Raw genomic sequence first — 20,976 nt, forward strand, 5'->3', positions numbered from 1 at the left:
ACAAGATATTCGTAATTTCTTTACACGTAACATATTTGAAATATTATATTTATTTTAGGCACATTACTTAAACATAATTATATAGGCTAATTGTTTTTAGGTGTAAAAGTTTAGACGTGTAGCACATTTGTCAACAAAAATCTTTAAAGCCGTTATTCCTATTTAATGAAATCAGATGTCACCTTGCGGAAGTCCATCCTAAATAAGAAAAGGACCAATATTTAGCCACTTTCGCACATTCAGTAGTAGTCGTGCAACAAAGTTCACCGCCCGCCAGCCCGCTGATAAATGCGTATGCGGCAAACAATGCGAATTACACAACTGCCACCGTTAAACTATTCAACACGTGTTTCACCCCTCCACGGGGCATCTTCAGGAGTTATTTATACCGATTAGTGCCAAACACAGAGTGGCGGTTAATTCTATTTATAATCATCTTGTATAAAGTGATCACTCTGAAATTCTATTGGAATGCGACATGCTCATAAATTCTGTGCGGTAAAAAGTTTACTGGGACAAGTTGTAAACAATAATTAAAAGATTTTTAATATGTATACGTTTTACGTTTGTTTTCACCCGTCGAGTAATGATCTGAATTTTGTTCAGCGGTGGACGTTTTAAACATTACGCATGGAACTTGCATTTTGTTTATTCATCTTTTAAACTTCCTTTAGGATAGAGAACAGCTCATATTTTAAAATACTAATGAAAATACAGAAAGTAGAAATAAAAATGACATTTTGTATCTTATAATAAGAATAGTTTTTAAATAAGAGTTTAAATTTCACTTCAGTACAAACAGTTTGCAAACAGAAGCAATTTAACTTTGCTTTGCAACTTATGTAAAGAGCAATTAATTATACAAGACTAATCTTCAGACGGTGATGCTGATACGGCAGAATGGACAAAGTGTTTAAAGCAATTTTGCGCTTTTATTATACTGTGCAATTGAAAATTTTTAACATTAGATTTGTTTTCTATGATTCATATATTTATATTATTGTAAACACATGTTTACTTATAATGATATATCATGAGAAGAATTTCAGTGAACAACCATGTAACAGTATCCTTCAACTTAAAGCTACAAGTGTTCCAGACGGGGGTACAAAAGCCTTCAGCAAACTCACACGGGTTTTCTTTTCTGTGTTAACTTTTTAAATTTCCTTATTACACTGATAAGGCAACTTTTCCAATATTTATAATTAATTTAACCCTTAACTATGGACGTCATTTTTTTGTCACACTACCATGGACGCGCGGTCTCTCGGACCGCTATATTCTGAAGTCCAAATATTACGTAAATATTAATTTTTTTTGTACACTTTTGTATTTTATGTTTTTTATGTATATTAAAATTAAATAATTTCGATGCTTTTAATCAATCTTTCTTTATTTGTAAATAAAATAAAGCATAATAACAATTAAAGACACTTTTTGGCATACATTTACTAGAGATCAATTGTAGGACGAAAAACTCGAACCAATTAAACTTTTTAGAAGAAATAACAATCAAAACTATAAATCTAAGGTTTAACCTAAAATAAAAACGAATAAAAGTCTTCTCAAATTCAAATAAAAAAATTTTGACATTGGTCCAATTGTTTAAAATTATTGGCAGTCCTTGCACAAGGGTTTGGAACATTGTAAACATATGACCTGCCTACAATCTATACAAGTGTAATTGGACTTTCTCTTTGGTTTTGGTGGACAAAGACGACATGTTTTTCGTTTTAATGAATCACTCTCCTGGCTAGAGGGTTCATCTAGGAGCATATCTGCGCCTAAAACTCGCCTCATTGTCATTTTCAATTCGTTTGATATATTTGATTTTATTGCTCGTCTCCTTTTATTATTCGTTCCGCATGCATATATGACTAAAGATCGTGCCATTTTTTTAGGAATACTCCTCTTTTTATTTTTTTGCTCTGATGCTCATTGTGTAGTACTTGAGCATTTATACCACACAAGTCAAGAATGCGATATAAAATGATCAAAGGCCATCTTCTAGTTCAATATTCTTTGATATTTTGAAAGAAAATAACATAAAACAATCAAACTAAACAAATTCACCGTTTATTTTATTTACGCAGGAAACGTGGACGTGCGGTCCGACAGACCGCGGTTAAAGTATAAAGTAAAATAACTCACCTAATTTGTGGCCGCCGACACAATCTCTTATCTCATCATACGTTTGGGCGCTAAAACTGAAGCTACTGAGAGCATTAAATGCGGGGAGCAAGGGAAAAGGGGTAAACACAAAAATTACAAACTGCAAGCGGTCTGTGAGACCGTGCGTCCACAGTTAAAGGTTAAAAACCTTTTTGAAGAAGTTTTACTTTAATTAATTTGTTATATTCATTACATAATAATTCAGACAGATGTTCACGGGAGTATATTGTCATATCGTGCCTACTTACCCATAAGAGAATTTTTGTGATTTAATTGTTTTATTTATATTGTATATGTTATATTTAATTGATTTAATTTAATTTAATGAAGTTTAGAAAAAGTTACAACAAGCTTACCTTTAATTCTAGCGCTAACGTTATGTATCTCTATGTTTCTTATAATAATGCATAAATACCGGATTATGTTTTAGTCACTTCAGCTCTACCGTAAAGCATAGGGCAAGCCCCTAAAGATGTTTAGGTACACAGAGACACTGCTGCTCACCCTCTAGAAACTTCTTTTTGAACAGAGGCAAACCTATACGATAAATGCACCTAGTGTGAATTATATAAGATTGTATTCCGGGAATCGAATCACTGATTTACGATCGTAATTCTCAGTGCTTTGCACCGGGCTACCATTGCACAATAGACCGAATTATTTACCATCATAATATTTGAAAATAAAAATATTACGAACATATTGTTTTAACAGAACAATGCAATATGTTACACAAAATATAATCAATTTATTGAAATTAAATTATATTTCATAAAATATATTTGATTAACACGTTGACTGCCATCTATGAGTTAAATAATAGTTGGCTTCCGCGAAGAGATTTCTACTCTTCCAACTGCAAGATAATTTTTAAGTCCTTTTTAAATAAAAAAAATTTGAACTTATTATTGTTTCAAAAATTTTTTGATAATAACTATACGATAGAGTTAGAGATTTTTAATAATACAATGATATTAAATCAAATAGTCATTTTAGGCCAGATTGGATTGTTTTTAGAGTTACGTTTAGCTTCGTAAAATCAAAGTTTATGAAGAGCCAATAGAATATATTTAGTGACGATATCGAAGTGATTTTAGAAAGCATCGATATTTGTATATGTTTAAATCAGTGTTTCCTAACGTGGGACCCACATTCCACGGGGGACAATTTGAGTATGGATTTAAAACGAGTTTAACCGTTAGATTTAATATAAACATTACTACAGTTAAGTATGGGAGCATAAGAATTTTAAGGTGAAGCATGACACAAAAAAGTTTGAGATACACTGCTCTCAAAGACATTTCGTAAAAATATTACTCTTTTGTATGTGATAAAATTCACAGTTTTTATGTTCTATATATATGTTTTGGAGAAGAGAAACAGAAAGGAGTAAAGCAAGAGAAAGAGACGTATATGTTTCACCCCATGTTCATTTTCTATCTAATACAGAAAATAAAATGATATTATGTTACAGGTATTTAACAGAGGCATTTTAAAAAGCCTTTTGGTTTTGCATCTATTAAATATTTTTACAAAAACTATCTGTACTAAGTATAAAGACTATATTTTGTTGTGGAGTTTATTACTGCTTCTTCTTCACTATTGTAACACCTAACATAGCAGAGAAGAGATAAAAATAAAATAGATTAAATAAATAAATAGATTACAAGTTGATGATCAATTAAAGTTCTGTTAAAAGTTAAATAAGCGTGTTTTATCTTTTATTTTATTTCAAATATGTTACCTTTGTTATATTGCTATAAATAAATAATATTTGAAAAGATATTATGTCAATTTATAACAATACACTGATCCTTACAAACCCTTGAGAGTTCAAATGCCTGCTAATGAGACTGAGAAATATTGGTTAATATAATCCTAATAAATAATATTACAATGTTTTACAATCTCTACTATCGAATACTCCGGGAAGAATGGTTGGTGATTTTATGGTTAAATTTTCCTTATAAACATCCTTCCTCACCAATGTGCCTTTACAGTCTCTAATATCGGATACTCCGGGAAGAATGGTTGGTGATTTTATGGTTAAATTTTCTTTATAAACAACCTACCTCACCAATGTGCCTTTACAATCTCTAATATCGGATACTCCGGGAAGAATGGTTGGTGATTTTATGGTTAAATTTTCCTTATAAACGTCCTACCTCACCAATGTGCCTTTACAATCTCTAATATCGGATACTCCGGGAAGAATGGTTGGTGATTTTATGGTTAAATTTTCCTTATAAACATCCTTCCTCACCAATGTGCCTTTACAGTCTCTAATATCGGATACTCCGGGAAGAATGGTTGGTGATTTTATGGTTAAATTTTCAGTAAAAGTGCCGTCAGATGTTTGGGAATGTATCTGAGAGAATCGGAAATGACCAGGTCAGTTGGAAACTAGGAGATTTATACTGACTGGTAGACAGGCATTAGTCGCTAAAATTAGAAAATATGATACTGATTTATAAATGCATAATAAAGCCGGTATGGGCATACGGTATGGAACTCTGGAAGTCAGCAAGCCACTACAATATTGAAAGTCTCCAACGATTCCAAAATAAGGCCCTGAAAATCAAAGAAAGTTCTCCATGGTTTGTAAAAATACGAACTAATTGAAAAGTCCTATAAGGTCTATTAAGAAAGATTGAAATGTCATAAGAACTTTTAAGCAAGCTCTTTAATATACACAAACGAGAGTATATACCGATCAAAAAGATCAAGACTAGGGTCAATTAGAACTGAACATACATCGTTGAATGAGATGCCACATCATAGAAAGTGGTACATCTTCAAAAACAGACAATCTTATAATTAAATTTAACTAAACTTTCTGGGTCATAGTGAATAGAAAAAAATCCTTATGATTTCGAAGTCGAGACCTCGGGCCCGCAAGTGTGAGCGGAACTTATAAGATGGAATGAGGACCTTGGTAAGTTCGTCGCAAGACCCAGCTTACATCCCATCTTCATCTGGTTCTGTTCCAAATATATTGAGTCTAGTTTTACTAGGTTCGAATGTAGTTCTTCACAGAATATCATCACCGTCATCATCATTCTGGATATAGGACTTCTCCGTTTATTTCAATTTGTCCGTTTAGAGATATCCTGTATCCAGCGTCTTCCAAGGGCAAATTATGTTAAGTAAGAAAAGGACCAATATTTAGCCACTTCCGCACATGCAGCGGTAGTCGTGCAACAAAGTGCATCGCCCGCCAGCCCGCTGATAAATGCGTATGCGGTAATCACACAACCGCCACCGCCAAATTACTCAACACGTGTTTGACCCCTCCACGGGGCAACTTCAGTAGTTATGTTACACCGATTAGTGCCAAACACGTTAGTGTTGCGACTTGCGTTAGTGTGCACGACTACCGCTGCATGCGCGGAAGTGGCTAAATATTGGTCCTTTTCTTACTTAGGATGGACTTCCGCGAGGTAACGCCTGATTCCATTAAATATTTAACGAATTATGTTATTCTCAGGTCTTGGAGTGTAAAGTTTGATTTTAGATTTATTCATATTCACTTTTTCTTTTCACCTCTATAAAAATACGTACGTAAATTCCAATAACGTATTAAATGAAGCGTCGTGTGTAAGAATTCCTATCCATATGACCGGTCCATTGGCAAGGCTTCAATAAAATTTCTGCGAATCGGAAAACTCATTACGAGCGTTCGTGAAAACACCCCACAGTCCCTTCGTTTATTTCATTCAAGACGTTGCTCTATTAATAAGTGGAATTTCATTTTAATTATAAAATTGCTATCATATTAAAAAGAAATTCCTACAAGATAGAACAAGGAGAGTAGTAAATGAATTGAAGTAACATATATAGCTCAGGCAGATGGTAAAGTTCAGTTCAAACAGATGTCCGATAGAGTCTCAGTGTTCTAGACTGGAGATCATAAAGTGGAATATTTTTTTGGGTGATGTTAGATGCAAGCTGCTTCCGGTCCTATTGGGAATCTGTTTGGGAGGCCCATGCCCAGCATTGGATATCCTACGGCCGAAATAATAATAATGGTAATGAAAAATATGAAGCAGTATTATTCTTCAAGACATCATAAATATCAAAGTTCCAATATATAATATCACGCTACCCTTCCTAATTATTAGGCGACACTGTGATGAAATCGCTATATTCTACGACTAATTATGAAGATATCTTTACAAAAGACGCTTGTTTCACAAAAATATATCATTATTTTGAAAATCAAAACCATGGACATCATTAATCTGCTACAAAAAATATTTTTTTTAGTTTACAATGCTCGCGGAATAACACTTCTACGCTCATTATATGATAGATATAGATATAAGATGAGAAAGATTGCGATTTACATAACGCACATGAGATTCTTAAGAACAGATCCATCTCAGGATAAGGATAAAATAAAGTCTTATTACTGTCTTATTTGTTTATCCGTAAATATTAGAGGAATGTCACTCGTTGATCCAAATACAAAAAACGATCAGTGATAGACGAAAAATGCGCTGTGAATTCCGAATAATTCATTTCACCCCTTGTCGACTTTTAAAAGTACGCACACGTATATGAATATTTTATTTACGAAAGTAATCCATGTTCGTTTGGTATAAATAATGCGTATTACATTCACGATATTAAATAAGAAGAATTGAAGCCGTATATAACCACATTACTGTGTAAAGTATAAATGTCAAAGAAGCCAATAAATACTTGAATAAAAAATTACAACACAGATGTAATATTAACCTTTGGTAACTGAGATGTTATATACAGGGTGATAGGTTAGGCTTAAAAGCTTTAAAGGTCTGAATGTATAGCTCATTTGCAGTCAAATAATACGTGGTACCTTTACATATATCAATGGTTTCAAAAATAATAATTAATATAGTAACGAAAGGCTTTTTCAAAATTCGAATTACTATATATAAAATTAATTATTATATACTATCTGTCCTTGGAGACTTATACTGAAAGATGTTATTGGTCAAGCGTATTCCAAAAGAAAACAAAAAATTTGTGTAATATCTTTCAGAGTGACTACTTTATATAAGGTGATTCGTATTTCCAAAATAACTTCACTTGCGCAACTGAAGGCCGTTGAGATTCTCTGAGTACCTTCATAGGTTTAAGCTTAAGAAGGATATCTCGTGTTTCTGTGAACCCGGCATGGACCAGACCGTGATCCATCTGGTAGCAGAATGCTCCGCATTTAAAGAGCTTCGCTTCGAAACACGCTTCGGAAAAAGAATAGAGGAGGCTTCTATCGCCTCCATTTAGATAGAGAAAGAAGGCAGAAAAACTTTCCCCAACTTCTGCGGAACAGTAGCCAAAACAGTGATAAATAAAAAAAAAAATATCCCTGTTCCGCACAAAATAGGGGGTGGAACGAGAGGTACCCGATAGCGGGGGCCATAAAAAGAAAATAAAACTGATGGCATTTGGTGCCGAAAGGTATTTGAGTGACGACCACAAGCTGGTAGATGAAATAGTTAAGGTTGAGAGATGTTGCTGGATGCATGTAGCACAGGAATGTTCATCGTGGCAGTCTTTGGGGGTCAGTCAGTTCTATGTCGTGCAGTATGCATCCATCGGCTGAAAAGGAGAAGAAGGTACTTCTTAAATTTGAAAAGAATGTTTAGAGAAATTACATGGGAATGTTTTGTAATATAAACAATTGTTTGCTAATACAATGTAACTACTAAATAAACACTTCCTAAGGAAATCGGTATTGTTTTTACAAACATAATACAATAAATTTTATTACATGTATTTAAACTTTTATAGTCTCTATTAAACATTATTTTATTTTAAATTTCGATGTAACAGGATGTCAAAGATAATAATTATAAAGACAAATCTTTTTAAAATCCTTGTTTCTATAACGATCATGTTAATTGAGCCAAAAGTTTAAATCTGCGGCTTGAGTTCGTTGTTCAAACTTTCTCAATGCAGGCTTCGAAGTTCTGGTACTAACATCATATTTTAAAATTTATTTTATAAAGTGTATCCTCACTTCAAAGTTTAGCGTGTGTAAAAAGGAGCGTATATTGACGCATGAATAAATGTAACTGAAATTTCTACTTATGATATATTTCGTAGTAAATACATTGGTTTAGCAAAATAACCTGTTTATTCTCTTAATTGCACTCATGTAACATTTAAAGAGAGAATGTCATTAGTGAAAATTATCGACTCATGTTAACGGATTACATTTTATCGAACCTGTGATCTCTTTCTTGTTACATACGTGGTTCCAACAGAATAGATTTTACCTAGCTTCCTTGCAAAACTGATCAGTCGCATCAGAGATGTTCCGTGGTTACCTGGGTTACACGACTTAATTCCAATTTTTTTTTTTTACGCAACTACATCTAAGAAAAAGTTTATAATAACAATTCCTGAACTATTGTGAATTTAAAATAAAATGTTTCTCGTAAAATCATCACAATTAAAACGAGTATACTGCAACGTGTGGCGCAGAACACAAGGCTACGTTTTGAACAGTGTGTACAACTCGACGGAACACATTTTTATGACATACTCTCAAAATATTGAATCCGTATTTCGTACAATATTTTTATTAAAATTATTTGTCAAATATTACAGTTTTTATTTGGATTTAAAGAATTTAAAATGAGATATTAAATTTCATTTAATTAACAATTATAAAACCGTACATTTTTTAAATATCTTAAATCCTATTAATATTATAATATACATACGAATGTACTTCTTCATATCAAATATATGTAAAGTTGCTTTAAGTTTAATATTTAAGTTTTTTGAATATAACCGTGTTGTCGTTTTTTTTATGGCCCTAACTAATTTCTGGGATAGGGACCTTTATTTTTCTTTTCTAATAATTGTTTTCATATATTTATTTATTTTCGCTCTCTTCTATGAAAGAAGGCATATCATCTTCTTTTGTGTTTTTTCTTTCTTCCTACAATTCATATATCCATTTTATTCTGCTTTCCTTTCATCTCCTCAATTTACATTTTTAATTTTTATTATTCTTTCTAAAGACTTATTTATAACATATTTATTTTTAAATACTTTTCTTGCTATTTCATTTTTCTTACATTCTAACTTTTATTTCTATGAATTGCATTTGCCGCGATTTTTTTCCAAAAGTTGAAGAAATTTTCTTCTGTGTTTTCATTTTTTTATCAGCGAGGATATCGAGCCCTCGCTAATGTTTATGCCCAACCGGCATTCGGAAACTGTATTGTTTATTTATAAGGGCCTTTCTATGGGGACCCCTCATACCCCCTTTTCTATTGTGGGACAGGAACATTATTTTAATATTTTTTTGCGCTCTTCTATTATTCCTCCTATGATCTTTCATTCCTTTATTTTCTTTCTTTCTGCAATTCTTCTTTATTTCCCTTTCATATCCATTTTTTCTTTTATTCGATAATATTCTTTCTTTTCCTCATACCTTAACTGTTACAATTTCTTTGTTTTTATTCTATATCACATTTTTGATCTATTCTAGGTATACATTTTTAAATGTATTATTTTATTTACTTATTTATTTACTTGCCCACTTTTACAATTTTATTTAGAATTTTTTTAATTTTATCTCAACTCTTGTTTCTTTTTATCACGTTTTCCGTAATCGTGTTGCACATTTTTGGGAACGTTGGTCTTGCTTTCTTGTCTTTGATTAGCCAGGCCATAGAGTCCTCGCTAACCTTACAGCCTAATCGGCAATCGGTGTCGAACTGTGTTGTCGGTGGACGTTAGGGGTAGGATATACTTTAAATATTTTATTTTAAAATATTTGTAGGGGTTTAGATTAATAACCACGGCCAATCCTTATGTTGCAAAAAAAACATTCCAGATACTATTTAAATATGTATTTTATACAACAGATCGGATTTAGTTTGGAACACAGTTTGATTACTTTTGTAAAGTCTCTAATATAAACATAAGGTTCATTGTGGCTTTTGTTTTTCATTATTTTAATGTTATAGTGTCTGATTGTCTTGTGTGAGTGGTGTAGTCAGGTATATATTTTTTATTATAGTTAACTACACTGTATTTGATTTTGTATTTTACCCTGTTTAATCTTTCGCAGTTACAAATTAATTTCCTATCGCATCCAATTACGGAAGCAACATAGTAGTTATAAAAGTATAGTACAATATATAAAGAGATAGTAAAATAAGACTCACGCTAGTAATAAAACTCGTGTATGTATTTACGTAGTGATGTAACTTAAGTGACACAAGACAAACTGGCTGCCGACAAATTAACTTTATGATGTAGACATCGTAAAACTTGTAACAGTGAAGTTCAACTTAATAACTTGTATTACGACTATCGTGCTTAACCTTGTTTGTAGGTCTGATAGCTGTCTACAGCGGCACAGTTATCTAATACATCCAGAAAGTCGGAGACGATTTCACTTCTTAGCATTCTATTTAACGTGTGCGTCGAGTCAATTGCGTACGGAGAGGGGCAGGGTATGGTGCCCAGAGTTGACTATCTAAGTAGCAGATTTAGAAAAGCCTCCTAATAATGAATAAGCGTTCACCTTCATAATTTGATTTTGTTTATTAACACCGCAAAAAATGTTAATAAGATAACTTTTAATTCGTGATAATAAATGACGAAAAGACATAAATCATTCGTAAAAAATAAATAAAGAATTATTATTTTGAAATTTGTTATTTTTTATTATATTGATAAGTGGCCAGTTTTAGTATATATAATATATAAGAAAAGGATCAACATTTAGCCACTTCCGCACACGCAGTGGTAGTCGTGCAATAAAGTGCACCGCCGCCAGCCCGCTGATAAATGCGTATGCGGCAAACAATGCGAATCACACAACCGCTACCGCCAAATTACTCAACACGTGTTTCACCCCTCCACGGGGCATCTTCAGGAGTTATGTTACACCGATTAGTGCCAAACACAGAGTCAACTCTCAAGTCACTACGCATTTATCAGCCGGCTTGCGGGCGGTGCACTTTATTGCACGACTACCACTGCATGTGCGGAAGTGGCTAAATATTGGTCTTTTTCTTACTTAGGATGGACTTCCGCGAGGTAACGCCTGAATCCATTATATATAATATATTACGTAGAGGTGAATGACCTTATAGTCTCAACATTTTGTTATTAAAAATTTAGCGAGTTTGGAACTTTAGGGTTGTTTGACTCGAAATCAAGTCTATCATACAAGTTTAAGATTACACAAGTTAATCGTATGGTTTCTTGTTAACCTATAATAGTCCGGACAGACTGTACTGCCAGAATTATTGGCTTCTCACATTACAATAGTTGAGAAGATGGATAAAATTAAACTAAAGTAGCATTTAGTGTGATTAATTTAATTTAAAATAAATAAATAATTTTGTTATCAGTACTATGTTCTAGATTTAAATCTTGAAAAACAATTTCGGACCTACACGAGAAGAAAACGGCGTATACTGTATAAAGATGAATATGGGCGAATCGATTTAAAAAAAAATCGATTATCAGGTTTCGCAAGTTAGAAAGGCTCAGACGTGTAGACCAATTAGAAATAATGACCAACACCAGAGCTTTTAAGGTCGTCTCCAATTTGACTTTGCAACAAAAAAGAATCCCGATAAAGACCCAGGATGATGTAGCTGAGAGGAGTAGAGAGTAGAGGAAGATCACAAACGAAGATTTGAAGGTTCATCCAAGTTCTCTCTCTTGTTCGAACAATTTTTCGATAAATTAATCGTACTGAATATTTATTGCTGTAATTTTAGATATTGTATATTTGAATTGCATCCGTTATGAAATGTACCCATCGCATTCATTCTTAACTCTTATGCTATACTTGCAATTCATTGTCTTAAACCGAAAACAAATAGGAGGATATAATGTATACAAAAATACACATACGTATATACATGTAATATATAATTCGCTAATATAGTTAGAGAGAAGTTACGACGTTCTGCCAATAGGTCTCGAACATTCTTTTTGAACTTTTTGTCAGGGGTGAACAAGATACGGCCCGCAGGCCCCTTGCGGCCCTTTAAACATGACCATACGGCCCACCGAGAATTTCTGAAATTGAATTAATTTTCTAGATTTTCTCCCATCAACATATTGTTATAAAATTAATTGTAATAAAATGATAGTACATACTGAAATATTTTTTTGTCGCCAGACATCGAAAATTTTTATAAAATCCGTTTTCGACGAGAAATGCAAAGCAAATGTTATCTCTATTCGTAAGTACGTATGTTTGCGAAAAATAGAAAATAACTTTTAACCATGAAATTAATAAAAAATAACCACCAGTCAAAACTGAGTGATGCGCGATTGGACAGCTTTATTATTTTCAAGCAAAAAGTTTTTCTATTCTTTTTATGATTATTTTTATCTTATATTAAAATTTGTATATAAAATGTATACTTTTCATTAAAATTTACATTTTTCTAATGTTTATTATAAATAAGGTTTTGTGAAATATTAATAAGTGTTATTTTGTGTGCGGCACGCCAAACAAATTTTTAATTTAAATTGGCCCGTTAATTAAAAAGGTTACTCATCCCTGATAAGCGATTAAAATCTTTTCAACCCGGACTAATCGTTTTGCTATTACTTTTATGGTGAGAATAGGAAAGCCAACTACCTACCGGCGTCGTTGTTTCCAGCTAGCTATAACTTAGGAGTCTTTAAGTCAAGAATAGGTATCTTCTAAGTAAGCATATACCATCGTAGACCTCGTCAACGCTTAACATCCGGCGAGACAGAAGTCAAATGCCTTGCTTGTAACGAATAAATATTTTGTTTTGTTTCTACGGGCTGGTTTGCTGGCTTATTTTGCGTCGTACAACCAAAGAAATCTGAACTAGAAAGCAATAAAAAATTAAAAACGCATATAAATAAACAAGCAACAGACAAGAAACAGACAAGAAAGATAAAAGAAGAAAAATATTTTATATATTGATAAAACTGTACTGTGATATAAAGAAGTATTGTATTGTTTTTTCCTGTGAGCCCTAAGGCTTTTACAGCTTCATCGGAAATGAGTTCATGGAACGGAAGGGTTCCTGAACTATAGATATATGAAGAAGTAAGTAACTGTAGCATCTTAGGAGCAGTAGAGAAAGAACGAAGGTTATGTATATAAGGAGATAAGTAAGAAAAGTATAAGAAATTGTGAAAAATGTTAGAAGAGAAAGAAAATAAAAGTAGTAAAAAATTTAATACAACAAAAATATTTTGTTGCACCTTACATAGGGGCGAATGAGTACTTGAAAAAAAAAAACAATAAAATAAAAATTATATTTCAACTCTCATTCTATAGCAAACTTTATTTCTAAAAAACGTTTTGTATGAAAAAAGATTGTGAAGATGAAATATGAAAGGTATAATACTATTTTAAACTGAATGAAAATTATTTAAAAAGTCGACTTACACGTCAATGGAGTTAAACAAATAATGAAAGTTTAAATGTTCCAGCACGTTGAGCTCGTACATTGCGATCTTCAATTACTTTGTTTACAGCGGTGTGACGTGTTTACAGTTGTTTAGGTAACTTCAGTGGAGTTTTTCAGTCGGGCTATAGCTACTCGTTGCGTTACATGTGCCGGAAGTACTTCTGAAATTTTATCGGAACATATACCTAATTACGCTGTTCTTTATTATGTGCATGTGTTTACTATTATTAATAATAAAAGTCAAAGAAGATTCTATTCCGTAAGTAGTATTTTATTTATTATCAGATAAATTTAAAAAAATAAAAATAATAAATGGTATTTATTATAATATTAGAACAGTTATATAACTACACAATCGTACTCTCATATAATATTATTTTATACATCAATTTTAATTCGTATTCGCAAAAGCAACATAATAATATTATGTCACTAAAATATAAGAACAATATGTGCAAAAAACAAATTTTAAGAAAGCATATATTTTTAATGAAGTATATAAAAATTACAATGGGCGGTCTTATCGCCCAAAGAAATTATTACAAATTTCTGAAAATAAAAGAAGGACGGGAAGCTAGTAGTCGATATATATAAAGTTACAAATGTATACTTATTTATATGTACATATATAAACAAACATTTACGAAGATAAATAAAATTAAGTAAACATATAAATGTAATACAGGATATAATATAACAGAAAATATGTCTGTAAATATACTATTTAATTAAAATTTTAAATAGCCTATCATATTATGTCCTTGTAAAAAATTTCAAAATAAAAGAAAAAGAAATTCCCTAGTCGTAAGAAACTAGGGATTTTTTTATTTAATTTTATTGTTTAAAGCAAACGTGAAAAGGTTATTCAATTCAATTTATCATTGTTTATTGTACACGTTAAAAATATATATACATTGTATCGTAATAGTACAGAAAAAAGTACAATGAGCGGGCTTATCACACGAGACAACTAAGACTAAGTTTTACGTAAAATATACTTTACGCATAGATAGAATGATAAAAAAATTCTTTAACAATCATTTGTTGAAGTGATTATAAAATGATTTAAAAATAAAAATAGCAAATTTATAATCGCTTGCAATCGAATATTTCATGTTATAGAAATACTGGCCACTATAGTAATCATTACTTTTTAATGTAAATTCATCATAGCTCGTTCAGTTTAAATTGGAATGCCTGTTTGAATTATAATCTTAATCAATGAGATTGTCGCTGCTATTGTACTATTTAAATCAATCACGTTCGTAAATAGTATCTGATATACGAGTATGCCAGACAGATTACAACTGAATAGGCTCCTAGAAGGTATACATAGTAAAGGTCGCAGGAAGATGCTGAACACGGGGAGTGCAAGAGTTTGACTGAAGCTATCTTTGGCGAAGGCCTACACCTTGCAGTGGGTCTATATCGGCTGAAAAGAAGTTCACAACTGACTCTTATTTTTCTCGCCCCCAAAGAAAGAGGATATACTTACAAGAGTGGTTTCAAACTGTAATCAGCAAAACGCGTGTAAAGTTTCTATCGTACTCTCATCTTTTTAGTCTTCTATCAGTCTCCATATATTGCAGTGTTCTGCTCTTCTTTGCTTCCCAAAAAGACATGCCTAGATAAGTAAGAACTTGCGTCTAAACACTGATCTGTGACCACAGGGTCTTCTTATGTTAACATAATGTGTAGTTTTTGTCCAAGGTGTAAAGTAACTTTTCGAATTGTGTGGTTAAAACCTTTCGCTAAGCATAGACCTTTTTATAAATGTATTAGTGGACCAAGTAATTTGAGGTCTGAAATAAGAGAGCACGTTTTACTACTGTAAGACTCTTTTATATTAATGAACTGAGGAATTTTGGCCAAGAAGAACGCATCAATACTTTAAATGATTACTCTAAACGCATCAATCTAATTCTAGGTTAAGTTTGCTGTAAATTTCTAGACTTAAACTTCATCTCTCTTACGCACTAATGCATTGCGAATCTATACTTGTATGTTGACCTATCACGCAATCATTGCTATGTTGAAACCATATATATGTATGTAAACTAATTAACAGATTCCGTAATGTTTACGATTGTAAAAAACATCTGTGTTTATTGCGGGATTTTTTTTAGATTGGAGTGCGATGGTTGCTCTCGTGGCTTTAGGTAGAAGAATGAGAGAGGTTCTAGTTTAAATGAAATAAGGCTTTGCTTTGTCTCCTCTTATGACATGTACAAATGATCTTTGTCAAAGTCCCTAAATGGATAATAATGCTATTGATAGAATGTCATTATTCTTATTTTATCTGGAAATCAATCAAGGATTATGTTATTGTATGCAACATGTTGACGAGTTACTTTAAATATGTAGCGTACACGCTTCGTATTGCCGGCGTAGTTGCCACAATACACCATTCTTTCGCGTTCTAAATTTGATTATTTTAAAGTATCCTTTTTCAAGTAGAAAAAGTATGTTAAAAAAAATTTTTTCAAGTAGTTAAGTGTATTTTAAATGTCTATTTAAAAGATAATTCGGCCACATATAATTGTAATATTATAATATTTACAGTATAAGTTTAACAACTCTTAGTGGTGTTACTATACTGTAGAATATTATTATTATACTATGCTATAAATTTAATTTAATATTAAAATTTCTATTTAAATTTAAAATGAAAAATGTTATACGATATAAAATACAAAATTTAAATTCAAATTCAAAATATCTTTATTGAAATAGTCATTTACATGCTCTATTGAATCGTCAATTATTTTAACATTATAAATGATAAGTTACCACTGGCTCAGAACGCTGATATTAAGAAGGGCTAGAAAGAAACTCAGTAGTTGCTCTTATAAATAAAACTTTCTTTTCATTTTTAATGTATACATTATAATATCAATCATGTAAATTAGTGAACAAACAAAGTTCATGGCATATCAATCAACTAAAACCTCTTGAATGCTACAATACAATTTTTTTTAAACAATATACTTTGAGTTTTATATTTAAAACAAAGAAAAAAAGATCTGAGATACCTTATAAAACTTTTTTATATTTGAATTAAAATTCGAATGAAGATTTGAATTTGGAAGTCTTTAGTAATGTTACTGCCGTCATTGCATTCGGAAAAATTTTGAGTTGATACTTTAAAACCGACGTGATTTTTACCGCTCCGGCTTTGAAAATTTGTATACTAGATTGTAAAAATTGTTGATAACGAAGGTGAATACACTGTTGAGTAGAAATAAAAACTTGTTAAAAATGTAGTCGTCTGAATTTAACTTAAGAAAACGACATTACTTTTCGGTCTCTTTAATATATATAGCGTTATATATTAAATATATATTATACATTTTACAAACTGATGTCGTAGTCGGTGTGCAAAGTGAAGAGAAGTTTTATAAAACTACTATAAAGTTAAAATATAAAAAATTAATACATAAAAGCAATAATAAAGATCAAAGCTTTGATATCTCGTAAATAGTAGGCGCGTGAACACATATCTATAGTAAAAACTATGACAATACATTAGCTTTACATGTTGCATCACTTAAATATTCAAAATTCTTTTTTTAAATTACTTCTTTGTTCTAATCGCTGGTTACACGTTTAGCGATGTTATTCGAATGAGTTCAAAAGGGCAAAATCTGGATTAGATTGGCTTCCATTTTATAATTATCAATTTAATAAAGTCTGCAATTATATGCGATTAGCGGAGGGAGAGAGACAAGAGAGATCGAAGATAGTGTATTCACATATGTACAAAGAGTATTTACAATGTATACAACCTTTTTTTTCTCGTGCAGAAATCCTGCATAGCCAGGTCATGCCGGACTCCTACCGAGTAAAACCCTATGGTCTTCTTGAACGCCTTTTGTTAGAACGACGGGAACGCTTTTGCATACTACCGAAGTTCAAACGGCGGTGGCCTAGTGAATCAACTCCTTACTTGCGGCGGATTAAAACGAATCCATCACCAAGGCCATGCTAAGGGGGTTAGATAAAGAGCTCAGATGTTCTTTCTGTCTATCTCTCCACAGCCTCCTTCTGCAACAGTTTTTTTTTTGCAGAAGAAGAAAGTTTTATACCAGCGCTCCGTGACTGCTCGATCTGTACCACCGCCTTAACGAAGCCTGGTAACGAGAGGTGATTTCCCACGGTTGCTGAGTTCTCGGCGCAGCTTTACTCAAGCTGTACACTTCTTAATGTATACCACTCTAACGCCACGGCAGGGACCACATTTGAGATGGCGTCCGAATTTAAAACGGCGTTCGAATTTTAAATCGAACACGCGAGAATGATTTAACATAAAAATATTGAAGCCGTAGTGGTCAGCAATACGGAGCATGATCGCTACAAAGGTTTTATTTACTTTTTTTTATAAAATTGTGCCAGTTATAATTTTTGACAATTCAAAATCTAGTGTTATCATGAAAAAATAATGAACCAGTGTTGTTACTAATAGAAAAATATATGCAGTATATAAAATAGCGTTAAAACCAGTTAATTTTTTAATTTTTTATTCCGGTATTGGAATGAAACTGCGATCGTTAGGGTAGCCAGACGTCGTACATCGAATTAGTTCACAGATTGAAATGCAATCTGCGGGACAAACAAACTGCGTAAACAACAATATTGACACAATTGATCAACGCCACAGTGTAATCAAAGGTAGAGTGTTAATCAATATTTATTTATTTTTATGCATTTTATCGTTTTATTTGAATCATTTTTATAATATTGGTACCTGAAACATCTTCTCGTCTAATAAAAAAAATTGTTTTTATTTCAGGAAGCTTCACATATATGTGTTACAATTGTTATTCATATTATTATCTAAATTATACTAAAAATAAAATAGGTCTAGGTTTAGTTAAAACTGAATACAAAATAATGCTATTCATTATTGAATAAATAAACAACATAAATAGTCATGGTTATTTGCCATTCACACTCTTGTGTAGATGTATCCAGAGGGGATAGAAAGCACTTTCGTACAAATCACGTGCGACTACAGTTAAAATGTTATTACTACTGTTACATAGTCTGGTTCACGCACTAGCTGTTCGACATCGTAAGATTGCATAATAATCGGGAATCCCGGCGTCCGCAAACATGCCCTTACCGATTAGTGCCCCGAACACAGTGTCACTCTGTGTTTATCACGCGTTATTTGCCGCAAGCGCATTTATCAGCGGGCTGGCGGGCGGTGCACTTTATTGCACGACTACTACTGCATTGGTGGAAGTGGCTAAATATTGGTCCTTTTCTTACTTAGGATGGATTTCCGCAAAATAACGCCTGATTCCATTATTTTTTTTTTCATTATATACTTTTATTTCTCTTACTACTTTCATCCTTCACAACCTTTATTATGAATTCCTTCTGTCTTTCATGATGTCTATCTTTCTTCACATTCAAATCGTCTCCCATCACCTTCCTTCCCTCAATCAACTGTTGAGTTTCTTGCCAGCTATTCTCAGCAGATCAGTATCCCAGTCCGTGGTTGCTTACTATAATATCAAAATAAAAGAAGATTCAAAAGTGCAAGTACACGTTTTATTGAAAAAGGATGTTTTGCATTCTTGCATTGAAATATTATTAATTCAAATAGGCTGTCACAAATACTTTCGAAACGTAAATGAAAATAAAATGCCGGTTTTGTTAGTCCTAAAGGCACAAAGTCTTGAAACATAATTCTGCTGAGAAAGTCAATTGTGACTGAAAATGAAACTCAACAGTATATCTTTTTAAATAAAGCTCTACAATGAGTCCATATCAATAATTAACTTCATCAGTTAGCATCAACAATATTTAAGTCCAAACATCAACATCAATATATTTTTTTGAATTGAATAATACACTTTTGTTTCAACAACTTTTTTAATATTATTTTATGGATACATTATAAATTACATTAAAACTATTTTTTAATATCTTTGGCTTTAAGAAATCATGAAAATTTAAATCTTATTTATTCAGTGATTACGTAAATCAAAAAGATTCCACGTTATTCAGAGACGCGGCAAGCTGCAAAACGAATGCGTAGATTTACGGCGGACTCCGTGATATATGGTCGAATATCTCACGAACGCAACGAGCAGTCGAATTGCTCTTATAAAGTTGTCTCGTAGAAAGTTCATATTTTAATGTTTCCTTTTGTGTTATTTTCTTATGTAAGCTCTCACAAATCTAAATGTTATTTCAGTGAAGTGAAGTATTTTTCCTCATTATTATAAACGACTTCTTCGTTATTGTGTTTCTAACAATGACATTTAAAATTACATACATAACTCTTTATAAAAAATAACGAGACTCTTTTCATTTTTATTCTCAAAAATAAAATATGTTTCGTATAAATTATTTCTTGGAGTTTTTATCGCTGAAGGGCGTACACACACTAATAAACCTTGGTAGTGAATATGAATATCTGCCTCCACGCCGACCTAACACCTATCTGTCATTGACATTAAATAATCGGGATTCCCCTTAGATATTTGAGTGTGTCAGACCACAGGCAAGATAACAGGTTTATTTGTTGATTTATTTATTAATCTTGGTATTAATTTGAGTATTGTAGGCATTCTATACCAATCAAACAAAAGTGTTGTAGAGATATCTAGACTGGTGTATAAATGTTATAAGAAAGTTAATTAATTTCATAAACATATACATGATAAATAATAAACATGCTACATAATTTATAAACACATATTTAAATAGTAGAATAAAATCTGTACATAAATTACATATACATATATAATACTGTGATCAAAAGGTGAGGTTAAATTGTTTATGAAATATATTCTTTATTTATTCTTCCAAATTGATTTCATCCCATTCAAAGTAATCCCCGTACGATAAAATGTGTAATACTTTTGCCAATGCTTTTTCCAGTGCTCAAACATTCGGTATATTCTTTCGGTATAGCCTTCAAGACAAACATTAATTCGGTTTTTTTTGTTCCCTTTTGAGTGAAGGCGAATACGATAGTTGTGGAATGATATGAGTAGAGTTTTTGACCTGACAATGCACCAAAGACCTGATAACCTGAAGATGCCCCATCGAGATTTGATGCGTTTTGAGACACAAAACATCTCTCAAAATGGTTTGGGCTAAGCCAAATGATATTCCAACTTTTAACAAAAGGACGCTTGGCAAATGTTAAAGACAGTCCTAACAACCTAATAAAAAAAGCCTGCCTTTCTTATGCCCAGAAGTTTTAAAAAACAATTTTAAACCTAACTTTTTAATTACTGACTACTGAATAGAATGATAACAATATAATAAGAGTATCTAAAACTTATATCAAAATAACTGCATGATTGCACCAAATAGTTTTTATATCTTAAAGCAGTGTAAGAAAACAAAAAAA

The sequence above is a fragment of the Battus philenor genome, unplaced genomic scaffold (assembly GCF_028537555.1).
Source record: "Battus philenor isolate CCGP_79_NKW_IND1 unplaced genomic scaffold, ilBatPhil1.0.hap1 SCAF_27, whole genome shotgun sequence".
Classification (NCBI taxonomy): domain Eukaryota; kingdom Metazoa; phylum Arthropoda; class Insecta; order Lepidoptera; family Papilionidae; genus Battus; species Battus philenor.